Source organism: Lygodium microphyllum, chromosome 12, assembly GCF_053477565.2.
Source record: "Lygodium microphyllum isolate KBCC chromosome 12, Lygodium_microphyllum_v1.1.10, whole genome shotgun sequence".
NCBI lineage: Eukaryota > Viridiplantae > Streptophyta > Polypodiopsida > Schizaeales > Lygodiaceae > Lygodium > Lygodium microphyllum.
Window position 1 is genome coordinate 50,480,996 of NC_141146.1, and position 12,074 is coordinate 50,493,069.

The 12,074-nt window shown below is 39.9% G+C and overlaps 1 pseudogene; it reads right to left on the reverse strand.

Moving 5' to 3' along the window:
- The window catches only part of LOC148027753 (uncharacterized), a 102,879-nt pseudogene extending 91,162 nt beyond the window's left edge, over positions 1 to 11,717 (reverse strand).
- Between the last annotated feature and the right edge of the window lie 357 nt (positions 11,718 to 12,074).

Here is a 12,074-nt window from a genome sequence, read left to right on the forward strand (position 1 = left end):
TGCAGGAGTGCATTGTCTCAGGTTGAGACGCCCTTCGCGGTGAAGCAAGAGGGCAGTATATGCTGCGGGCGAGGGCTTTAGCCCTCGGCGACCTTGTTTTTTTTATTTGAGGCCATTTCGGGGCCTGTTTTGGAGGCGGAAGTTTTCTGCATGCACTCAGGAAAAGGCTCAGTTTTATGATGTGCAGCCACTGTTCTACAGGTCGGTGAATAGTTACTGTAAAAATTGCATTGTATGCTTGTGCGCAGAGACATTGGGAGTTACAGAATCATCCCTGTTGCCTGTTGATGCAAAATCGTCACTAGGAAGTGACTATGTGGTCAAATACCACTTTCGCCAGTTTTGCAGATTTTCCCTTGTGAGGGTGAAGCTGTGGTTTTTGCAGTGACAGAATTTTTTGCAGTCTTCTGTAATGGCATCTGATTCTCTTTCACAGATTGTCACTGAAAAGCTTGACAAGAACAACTTCCAAGCATGGAAGTTTAGAATGACGAATTTCCTTATGGGAAAAGGATATTGGGAATTTGTTGCAGGAAATGAAGAAGAACCAGTTCTTCCTGATGTTCCCAATCAACAGCAAATGCAGGCATTTAAAGCATGGCATGAGAGAGCCAGGAAAGTTATGTATTGGCTGTCTATCAGCATTTCAGACTCTATGATTGTGCATATTCAGGATGCAAGTACGCCAAAGGAGGCATGGGATACTTTGTCAAAAATGTATAGCACAAATACGCAAGCCAGGAAAATGCAGCTCAAGAAGGAGTTGCACAATGTGCAAAGAGAAAATATGAGCATCAACGACTACCACATGAAGGTGAAGAAGATTGCAGATGCACTTGCTTCCATTGGGTCACCAGTGGAAGATGATGATTTAGTTTCTGTGACCTTGAATGGTCTAGGAAAGGATTATGCACAGTTTCGGACATCCATTTCAGTTCGTGAAAGATTTCCTGATTTTGAGGAGCTGATTGCTCTTCTAATTTCTGAGGAGCAAAGAAATGGTGGTGCATCTTCTTCAGGAGGAACTTCAAAAGAAGCTGTCTTCTACTCAAATATTGGAAGAGGTAGAGGCAGAGGTAGAGGAGGCCGATATGGAGGCCGTGGTAGAAATCAGAATATGCAGCAAACTCAAGAAAACCAGTCCTATGGAGGAGGACGTGGTAACTCTAGAGGCAGGGGGAGCCAAAGAGGTCGTGGTGGATGGCAAAGAGGCCAAAATGCAAACAGTAATGTTGAATGCTACTATTGTGGTAAAATGGGTCATATGGCTAAAGACTGCTATAAAAAGCAGAATGACATCATGAATGGAAAACTGCAACAAGGAAATTATGCATCCTCTAGTAGACAGGGTGATGACAGAAATGAGCATCTGTTTATGGTGCAGCACATGAACAACTCTGTGACAAATGCAGAAGAAAGCAATGATGTATGGTATGTTGACTCAGGTGCATCAAACCACATGACAGGTCATGCAGAATGGATGGAGGATGCAAGGAAAATGGAAAAACCAGGATTTGTGGAGACTGGTGATGATACTGCACATCCTATTGTGCAGATTGGAAAAATTCATTTGTCTATGCAGGATGGGAAAAAGAAATACCTGTCCGGTGTATTTCATGTCCCGAATATCACCAAGAATCTGGTTTCTATTGGTCAAATGGTTGAACAGGGCTTGCAAGTCAGATTTAATCCTCATGGATGCTTTGTTGAGGATATGAAAAATAAAGGTCGCTTGATAGCAAAAGGAAAGAAGAAGGGTAGAATGTTTACATTGGATGCAGACATGTCTGAATTGAGTGTAGCAATGTTTGCACATGGGACCGGTGTAGTTGCAGATATTGATATCTAGCATAAACGCATTGGTCATGTTAATGTACAGCGACTTAAATCAATGCAGGCCCAAAATATTGTTGCAGGTTTGCCGAAATTCAAGGTTGCAGAAATGCATAAGGTATGTGAAGCCTGTCAGTTTGGAAAACAGGCAAGGAAACCATTTCCTAGACATGTTCAAGAGAGTAAGAAGCCATTGGAATTAATCCACTCTGATGTGTGGACAACTAAAGCTGCATCTCTTGGAGGCTGTCATTATTTTGTCAGTTTTATTGATGACTATAGCAGAAAAGTTTGGGTGTATTTTATGAAAAAGAAAAGTGAAGTTTTTGGGCATTTCAAAACTCTTAAAGCGATGGTTGAAAAAGAAACAGGCCTGCAGATAAAATGCCTAAGGTCAGATGGAGGGGGAGAGTACCTCTCAAATGAGTTTGCAAGGTTCCTGCAGGAGCATGGCATAAAGCAGCAATATTCATGCAGTCATACCCCACAACAAAATGGAATTGCAGAAAGGAAAAATAGGCATATTGGAGAGGTATCTCGTGCCATGCTCAATGAAAAAGACTTGCCAGATTTTTATTGGGCTGAAGCAGTTGCTACAGCAGTCTACATAATGAACAGGACTCCCACTGCAGCAATACATGGAATGACTCCAGAGGAGAGGTATACTGGTAGGAAACCAGATATTTCTCATTTGAAAATTTTTGGTTGCATTGCCTATGTACATGTGCCAGATGAGTTGAGATCCAAGTTGGATCCAAAAGCTGAGAAGTGCATCTTTATTGGTTACTCTCTGCAGCAAAAAGGGTATAGATGCTATAACCCTCTACTCGTAAGTTTACAGTGAGCAGAGATGTTGTTTTTTATGAGATGAGTAGCTGGTATAAACCAGTAAATGTGATTGATGATGTAGATGCACAAAATGGTAATGCTGCACAAAATTCACAGCAGCAGTCACAAAATATTAGTGGACCTGGAGCGTCCTCTAGTAGTAGTTCACATTCTTCGCCATGGACAGGCAGATTGAGATCAGGAGAATCTTCCCAAAGTAATGCAGATAGTGGTATGCAGGTATCATGAAAAGGAAAAGAGAAGGTTGATCAGCCCATGTTTGATGTGAATGCAGGTCACTCTTATGTGGATGGTGAATCCAGTGGGTCAGAACAGAGCATTGATGATGAGTTGGGTATTCCTTCTATTGTTACACCTGGAGTAAGGAAGACCAAGGATGTTTTGAGAGCACCTGGGAGTGAACCTACTTTGCGCAGGTCTACGAGAGCTAGGTATCCTATGGATAGGCTGAAATATGATGGATTTACAGCCATTCACTATGCATATATGGTTAAAGTGATACAGGAACCAGAACCCACTTCTTTTGAGGAAGCCATGGGAAAAGAAAAATGGGAGAAAGCCATGGATGAAGAAATGGATGCCTTGGAAGCAAATGCTACATGGGAATTGGTACCTTTGCCTAAAGGTAAAAATGCAATTGGCTGTAAGTGGGTTTATAAGGTGAAGCACAATGCAGATGGTTCTGTGAATAGATACAAGGCAAGATTAGTAGTCAGAGGATTGGGAGTGCTGCAGTCACTTGGAGCAGTAAGAAACAGCCTACAGTTGCCTTGTCGAGCACAGAGGCTGAGTACAGGGGTGCAGCAATGGCTGCATGTGAGGTAGCTTGGTTGCATAAGCTACTTTATGATATGCATCAGTCTACAGATGGACCAGTTGTCATTTATTGTGACAACATGAGTAGTATACACTTGGCAAATAACCCAGTCTATCATGCTAGAACAAAGCACATTGAGGTGCATTATCACTATATGCGAGAGAGGGTTTTACTAGGTCTTATTGATCTAGTTTATGTCAGCACAGAGGATCAGGTAGCTGACATATTCACGAAGGCATTGGGCGCAGAGAAGCTGCGCAAGTTCAGAGACCTGCTTGGTGTGCAGGAATTGGGATTGAGCTCGAGGGGGAGTGTTGAGATATCGAGCTCCACTCGTGATACGCCAGGGTGACCGTTATGTATTTATGTCACCGACTTGTCAGTTGCAGACGCGGTTGGTACACCGCCCATGAATAATAGCTACATGATAGCTATCCTTATCTACTCTAGTTCGTGGCTCAGTTAGTATGCCACCTTAGTTAGTTGAGTTTGGTTTGAGACCCATATATAGGGTTCTTCTATTTCTTTGTACTTGAGTTCTTTTTGGCTTACACAACTAAGAAGAGAAAAACTGTTTTCAGCCTCCACCCTTGTGTGTCTTCCCCCATTGTGCAAGCAAGAAAGCTTCAAGCGAGACTCCTTCCTTCTCTCCCACAATCTTGACAGCTACCAGCCCCCTTGTTTTCTACACACTAAGGTTCATTAGAAGTTATCAAGGTGTGTTGAAAAAAGGGGGGTGGCAACCCCCCTATCATCCAAGTGCACGGGACCCTCTCTAGGCTCGAGAGAAGTGCTAGACCCATTTTCCAATATTTCCATCCTGACACCTTGACACGTCGTGGGGCACCCCAACACGATGTGCAATGCGACACAAAACACGACACGGATCATAACATGCTCATGGTTTTGCACAAGGGTCCATCTTGAGGGTGGCATGTCATATTCATAGCAAGAAAACATCTACAAGATAGCCAGAGGCACAGCAAGGGAGTTTGTCATGGGTGGAGAGTGGAGCTATCAACGTGCTATAACATGGCTCAAACCATGTGGGGTGAGGGAGTTGCACTTGGATGATGGGGGGGCTACCACCCCCCTCTTTTTCTACACTCCAAGGTAGCCATCAAGGTGTGTAGGAAAAAACGGAGGTGGCAATCCCCCCATCATCCAAGTGCACTAGATGATAGGGGGCTGCCGCCCCCTTTTTTTCTACACACTAAGGTTCATTAGAAGCTATCAAGGCTCCATTGTTACATTGTAGTAGGGGCAAAAGCCAATTAAATTAGTCTTTGATGGCTCCACAACCAACCCAAATCATATGAATGATGCTCACAAACAACTCAAAGAGATAGAAGGAGAAATTTTTTTCTAACGAAAGGTTCTCTTATGGTGTGACCAAAGTATCATCTTGTAGGGCCGAAGTAACACCTTGCATGATTACTCGAGATTTCTAGTTTTTTCTATGATGGAACGATTGGCCATCCCAAATAGATTGACTAGAAAGGATTTGTTTGGCATAAAGGATAAAGTACATGGTGTATTTCATAAAATATACTCTCCTTATCATCTCTTAGATGTGAGTAGAGCATTCTTATCTATATTAGTTATACAAAATCACTACCAAGTGTCTTTACCTTGGACACACTCTCTTTACCTATGTACCTTGGTTCCAAAATCGCAATGTCCATCAAATCCTTTTCACACAGACTTGTATCATCACTTCACACTCCTCTCCTCTAAATGTTTCCATGATTTCACATGAGAGACCAACCAAAGCTTGCAGCATCAAGTTCCACGTTAATACAAAATTATTTTGAAACTATAATATGCATGTTGTTAATAATAGCTAGGTACATGCATCTCTTAAGAGACGAAGCCTTCAAACTCTCATAGGGCATGACCCATGTCTTGCTCTCCACAAGCATTCATCCCAAAGGTCTTCATGCTACAATTGCCCTTGCGCACCCATGTATGGCTACAAAAGCACTCATCACAAAGTCTTCATGCTAGAATTACTCTTACACACCCATATATTGCTAGATAAGAACTCATCACCGAGGTCTTCATGCTACAATTTCCTTTACACATCAAAATGTTTCTCATGTCCTTGTATCTCTTACCCTTTTTCCCATTCATTGTGCAATACTCCAAATATAACTTCTCCTTTCAAGTAATCATTGTCTCAACTTATCATATCCATCCCTCATCGTTACACTCAATATCACAACTTATAGACCTCTTATCTCAAACACAATGGATATATTTCTTCAATCCCTTGTTCAATTACATGATCTATATTCATATCATCCATGTTTGGTAACACAAATTGAAGACAGGACTCTACATAATGACTCTACCTACTATTAGCACTCTACCTAATGCAAATGTCTTTACAACACAAATAATGGGTAGGTAGAGGCCTTCTTTTCACCTCTTAGAAATCTATTTGCAACCCTAAGAATATATATGAAACTACCTAATGCCTCTGCTAAAGCGTAGGTTTCACCTAAAGTCAATCAAGGAGTGATGGCAATGTGACTCAAACCAAGACTTATGGAGAAATATTTTCTAAGAGATAAATTTGGTGACCAAGATATTGCATGGACCAAATTTCATTTATATAGCATTCCATACCTAAGATCTATATTTGTTCAACATTGAAACCCACGAAGGTTGGGACGAGGTCAAAGAGGAATCCCTTCCTCACAAATAAGAATGATTGAAGTACCACCCCAGCTTTGTATGCCATTGCAAACAACCTCTGAATTTTGGCCCTTCTAGCCTTGGATACAACTAATGCGTTAGTGCTCTTATTATCCCTCAGTTTGTTGTGTAAGATCTATGCTATTTGGTTTCTTGAATAAATCTCTCCCTCTAGTGTAGAATTACAAGAGCCTATGTCACCCCAAACATTGGCCATGAAGTTTACATGTTTTAAAATTTTAAAATTGCCAACAAAGAGAGCATCTTCTCTACGCTCACACTTAAACAAAAAAAGTAGGTTGAGGTGGAGATGTCCATTGAGATGAGATTCTACCACTATACTCCACCATGGTACAATACACCGTGTATTCTAATATCTTAGCTTATTTGGAAGGTATTCACCATAGCCCACATGATTGCACAATAATAGTGTTGACTTTAAATTCCAAGTGGAAGCCTCTTGAAGAGAGTCTTTTTTTTTAAATGCTCCAAATACAAAGGATCCTCTCTCTAATGATATTTGTAGACTTTACCATGAGTCTAGTAGTGGATGCATTGGGTGTAGAATCGGTGGGTCATTTATGTCATGTAACATATGATGGGCATATATTATCTGTTGCATACCACTTTTGAAGTTCACAATTTGTCACGTTTTGATATGTAAAGAGAGTATATATATACCAAAGTGGAATGCCTTTACAAAGAACTTGGTGATTAGCACCATGGACCGGGCATATGAGTGATTCATAGATGAGGGATTCTTGATTGCTATGTGTTTAGCAGAGCACATTAGAGAGTTCATTCCAAATGCCGCAAGGGTAGCCTTGTCCTTTATCACACATGGATTCCTTTTTGCATTATAAAAGTCTATAGACACCCTATTACTTGAGAGTCAATAAGAACCTAGAATCTTCTTTACTTTTATTCTCTAGTTTTGTGAGTTTCTTTATGTTGCTGCATATACACGCGTTCATTTTTGTAATGCTAAAACAGGTGCTAGACCTCACCATTTTCTTGTGGCATCAGGCAAATAAGAAAGTAGTATTGCCATCATACAACCAAGAGGTTGGTAAGGCCATTGATGCAATTCACTTTCTAGCTCATCAGAGCCATGTGCTAGATGTCTGTGTTTATCCTATGAAAATTCATGGGATTCTTGCTAGGGGTGATGGGAAGATATCATTATTGTTTTATAGGTGATGTCTCATATAATTTGAATGTTAGGAAATAGTTTATTGAATGTATTTTAACAAATTGTGTTTTCATTAGGTGGTTACTCGCCACCTTCATAGAGCAATGCGAATATGTCTTGGATGTGTTTGTAGGATGTGGTGGACTTGGGCAGCCAAGGATGGTCACCATTGCCTTTGCATAGAGATTGATGACTTGTTGCACCAATAGTGCCTCTCAAACATTGCATGTGGACTAGTTCCTTACAGAGAGATGCTCTAGTTTTAGAATAATATTATTTTCTTTGGACATGTGATTTGAGGCATTTCACTATATTGTAGACTCATAGTAATTTTACTATAGATATGGTTTTGTGTGTATGTATTTCTCTTTTTTAGCATGGACACTCTAAAAGACAATAAATAGTCTTGATCATTCGTTGCCATGTGGTTTTGCTTATTAACTATGCAAGATGGTGAGCTCTTGGTATCCTTTAAAAAAAACTACTTGTTTTGTAAATTCAAAAAACTCTTTTGGTATTTCACCAAACTTAAGATTTGCAAAAAGATCAATAAATTTACCTGAACAATTAATCCTACTCCTTCACTCAATGAGGGTTTCTAATTGGCCAATTTATATTTCTTTAACAAAAGCTCAACCAAAAGGTTTACATGTGGGAACATTAATTTTTGAAAGCTTTTTTTTTTTAAAACTAAACATTTACAAAAGCATGAAACTAGAAGCTTGCAAATATTAAATCCCTGGTACGTTCCATAAAACCTCGAAAAAAAAGGATTGATTACAAAAGAACGAAAAGGAAAGCTCGCAAAAATAAAATCCCTAAGGGCATACTAGATGCAAGATGATAATGTCTTTGTAGGTGCTTATACCTTTGTTGTGTGCTTGAAAGCTTGTGACACTATCCAAGATTTAGAAGTGGATCAAATGACAAACTTTGAATTAATAAGAAGGGGATTTGAAATAGACTAGGTGAGGAAAGCCTTAGGTATTTCATAGATGGCATGATTTGAAATAGATTGGCTGATGAAACCCTTAAGTATTTCACAATGATGGGATGATGACATAATCAACTATTATATTTTGGCTATAATTAATTCTCATGCAAGAATGGCAAGTAGAAGAAAATAATAGCTCACTACGATCACTAGCTCTCCACAAAATAGTAAGTATAGTTATTGTATATTATTCAACATGAACCAAGAGCAACATCAATCATCACCAATATTAACAACAACTCAAAAGGATAACTTGTAAGTATGGCAAGGTCTTTTAACATGTTTGGTAGGATATATTCTATTGTTGAGAAAATTTAAAGAATGCCTTCATATTGTACACTGCAAAATGGAATGAATATTGTTTCAACATCCTCCATATAAGATCATTAAACTTCCATCCATAGACATTGATCAATAGGACACATCTAATGCTTAAAAAACATATATCATGGTGGAATTTAGCTACATAAAGTAGAATTCCTTTTTCATGTCAATGTGCATAGTGGAAACCCATTTCAAGAAATGCTTATTTTTAGGTGCTTTGAATTGTTTTCCTTAATTAAAATTTCTTCACTGCATGAGTGCAATAAGATCGTGATATTGTGCTAGGCAACTCATTGATATGCATGTATGCTGGGAGTGGTATGCTGATAAAAGTGCAAGAACTGTTTAACAAGCTATAAGATAGGATGTAATCTCTTGGAAACACGTACCTTGATTGTTGATGCTTCGAGTGCATGCAAGATTTTATTCAACTCTATTTGATAAATGATAATAACAAAGTTATGTATGAGTATATTGTAGCTACTCATGGGCATCCTTTATATATACATGGGCAAACATGTGGCCTTGTGTTCTAATAGGTTATCATTAGAAATGTGCTTTAAATTAATGTGGTAGGTAATTGTCATCCTAGAGTGAGTATATTCATACAAAGTTGAAAGACATTGGCTAACAATTGTTGGTGAAGGGGATTCCCCACATTTGCATTGGGTGCCACAAGCCATATCAAATACAATGGATAGAAAGATGTGATTTGTGGGATTAGTAAGAAGTTGACCCGTCTGCATATACACTTATCAATGCCCTTTAAGGTGTGCATGTGTTAAAAGTACATGTATTTGTGGTGACTATCACCCTTTTCTCCACTTACTCTTTGCTTTTTTCAAAGTTGATCATTGTAACGCCACTTTGAGCTTATTATGCACCTATCTTGGTAGCTCTATAGCTCTAGCCCATCTTCGAGTAAAGTGGAAATCTTATTGAACCATGACAATTATCATGATTTTCTTTAGTATCAAGGTTGCATTTTCTTGATGGGGTAACAAGAGAAAAGATTTTTTGAGAGTAGAACTACATGAGGATCAACAAGGTGATGATGACATCGCAACATTTGCTAAAAGAAGAACCTACATAAAGAGAAAGAGAGATTGACCTTGACTATTCTCAACCACTTGAGTTGATCCATGACAACCTAATTGACATCAATTATCTAGTGAGGAACCTAGATTTTGTCTAGTAATTGGGTTTACATTGACATGATATCACAAGAGGCTATTGAGATCTTGGCATCTTTTGAGCTAGAAATGTAATGCTTGTTCAATATTTTTCTTGTTAGAGTTGAGAAAAAATGACTAGTAAAATCATCATTTGAGAAATATTGACAAGTAACTCTTTTAATTCAATTATGCTGCATTAGTCCTAGTTTAACTTCAACTAGGTCCATGTGTTAAACTAGACCTATGTAGTAGACTTCACTAAGCTTCAACCATGCATTACACCAAGTCTATGTTGTACATGGTCCAAACAAGGCCTATATTAGAGAGCATAAATGTTAGCCACTATTACCCCTAGGCTATGTTTCTAGATGTGCTTCATCACTTAGAGGTCATCTTTTTGCTATGGAGCATGTTCTTGGTAGCAGGGCACATCCCCCTAGAGAGGATGATTGGTTTCAAGATTTAGGACCTACAAGTCATATGACACATGATGTAGAAAGGTTTGATAAGAAACAAAAAATACAAAGTTAAGAGTATGTTGCTACGAGACATGATATATTGCATAAAATTTCTCACATTTGGTGGTAGTCATCCATTGGTGACAAGAGATGGAATAGAGAATAAGCTTGGAGATGTTTTGTATGTGTTTACAACATCACTAAGAATTTGGCTTCTGTTGGACAAATGGCTGCTCATCAAGGGCTACAAGTAAGGTCAATAAATATGGTTGCTTCATTGAGAAGTTTAGAAATGGCAAACATAACAAGTCGTTGAGGAGTTTAGACATGGACAAGACAAGGATGTTGAGTTATGTCATAGAAAAATTGGACATGTTAACTTGTAAAGATTGAAAGAGATGTAGCCTAAAAAAGTTGTTCGTGGTCTTTCACATGTTGCCTATGTCAACTATGATCATGTGCGTGAGGCATATCAGTTTGGCAAGTAGTCTAGAGTCTCATTTCCAAAGATGGGGAGAGTTAGGAAAAATCCTTTTAAATGGTACATTTGAATATTTGGGCTCCACATCAAAATATGTCTTTAAGTGAGAGATGCAGATTTTATTTTACATCCATTGATGATTTCAACAAACTCCGAATGGCCTTACCTTCATTCCATTTGCTAGTGTGACATTGAACCTAGCAGTCTCGATGGGAGGGTTTGCCCAGGCCTGCAAGATTGTGTGGCTCAAGACACTAACCCCTCCGCCTCTGTCTATGATTCCTTTCCGCATCATGTCTGTTAGGGCCAAGGTAGGTAGCACATCGTGCATCTTGGTGCCCTCCCAAAAAGCATTTACATGTAAAGATTTAGGCACTGAGTGTAGTGTCAAGCTCAGTATCTCTGTGACTCCATCATGCTTATGCAAGTCAGCAGCAATCTGCTTAGTTGGTTCCTCCACCCACTGCTTCAGTTCCAGCCAAAGCGTCGGATGCTGCCTAAGCAGGTTACTAATGTTGTGAGGAGGTTACTCGTCACTTTTCTCTCCTCCATTCCCACACCTCTAGGCCATTGGCCTTGGGTGTTTTGCTGGCCCGTGGCTCCTAAGCTTCTCCTGGGTGATGCCCTTGGCTTAGGTGCATCTCTTGACCTTGGTCAAGAAGGTGAGACTAGGGTGCTCACACTAGAGAAGTCCTCAATTTCATCTTCTATGATGGCCTCAGCATCCTTCAAGTTCTCTTGGGCTTCCTTTACCCACTCCTTGACCTTTTCAATCGCTTCTAATTGGTGCTTCGGGTAGGGGTACTCCCCTACCTTAGCACTCCCTTTCTCTGATGTTTTCGGAGCGGTGGTTTCAACCTCAGCATCAGTTACCTTCCTGTCACTCACTAGCATCGTCTCTCTGTCAGTTTTGAGAGTGATCTTAGCGTCGATTTTCTTCTTTCTTCGCCTATGTTTCTACTTCCCTATTGAGGCAGTGTCTAGGTTGCTAGGCCAAGGTAGTGATATGCTGGCCTACCATATTTGTACATGTGTCATGACATGCAGCGGGATGGGTGTATCCTCGCTCTCGAATGTCTTAATGCCAAACAGCCCCAAAGGTACTGATGGTACATTGCCTGAGCTCGAGGACGGCTTTTTTCTAGGGCATTCCCTAAAGAGATGGGTGATGCCGCACTCGGCACACCTAAGATCATCTCTCTCCCTATTAGCCTACTCTTTTTCTTGGCATCGTGTTGATATCTGACCAAG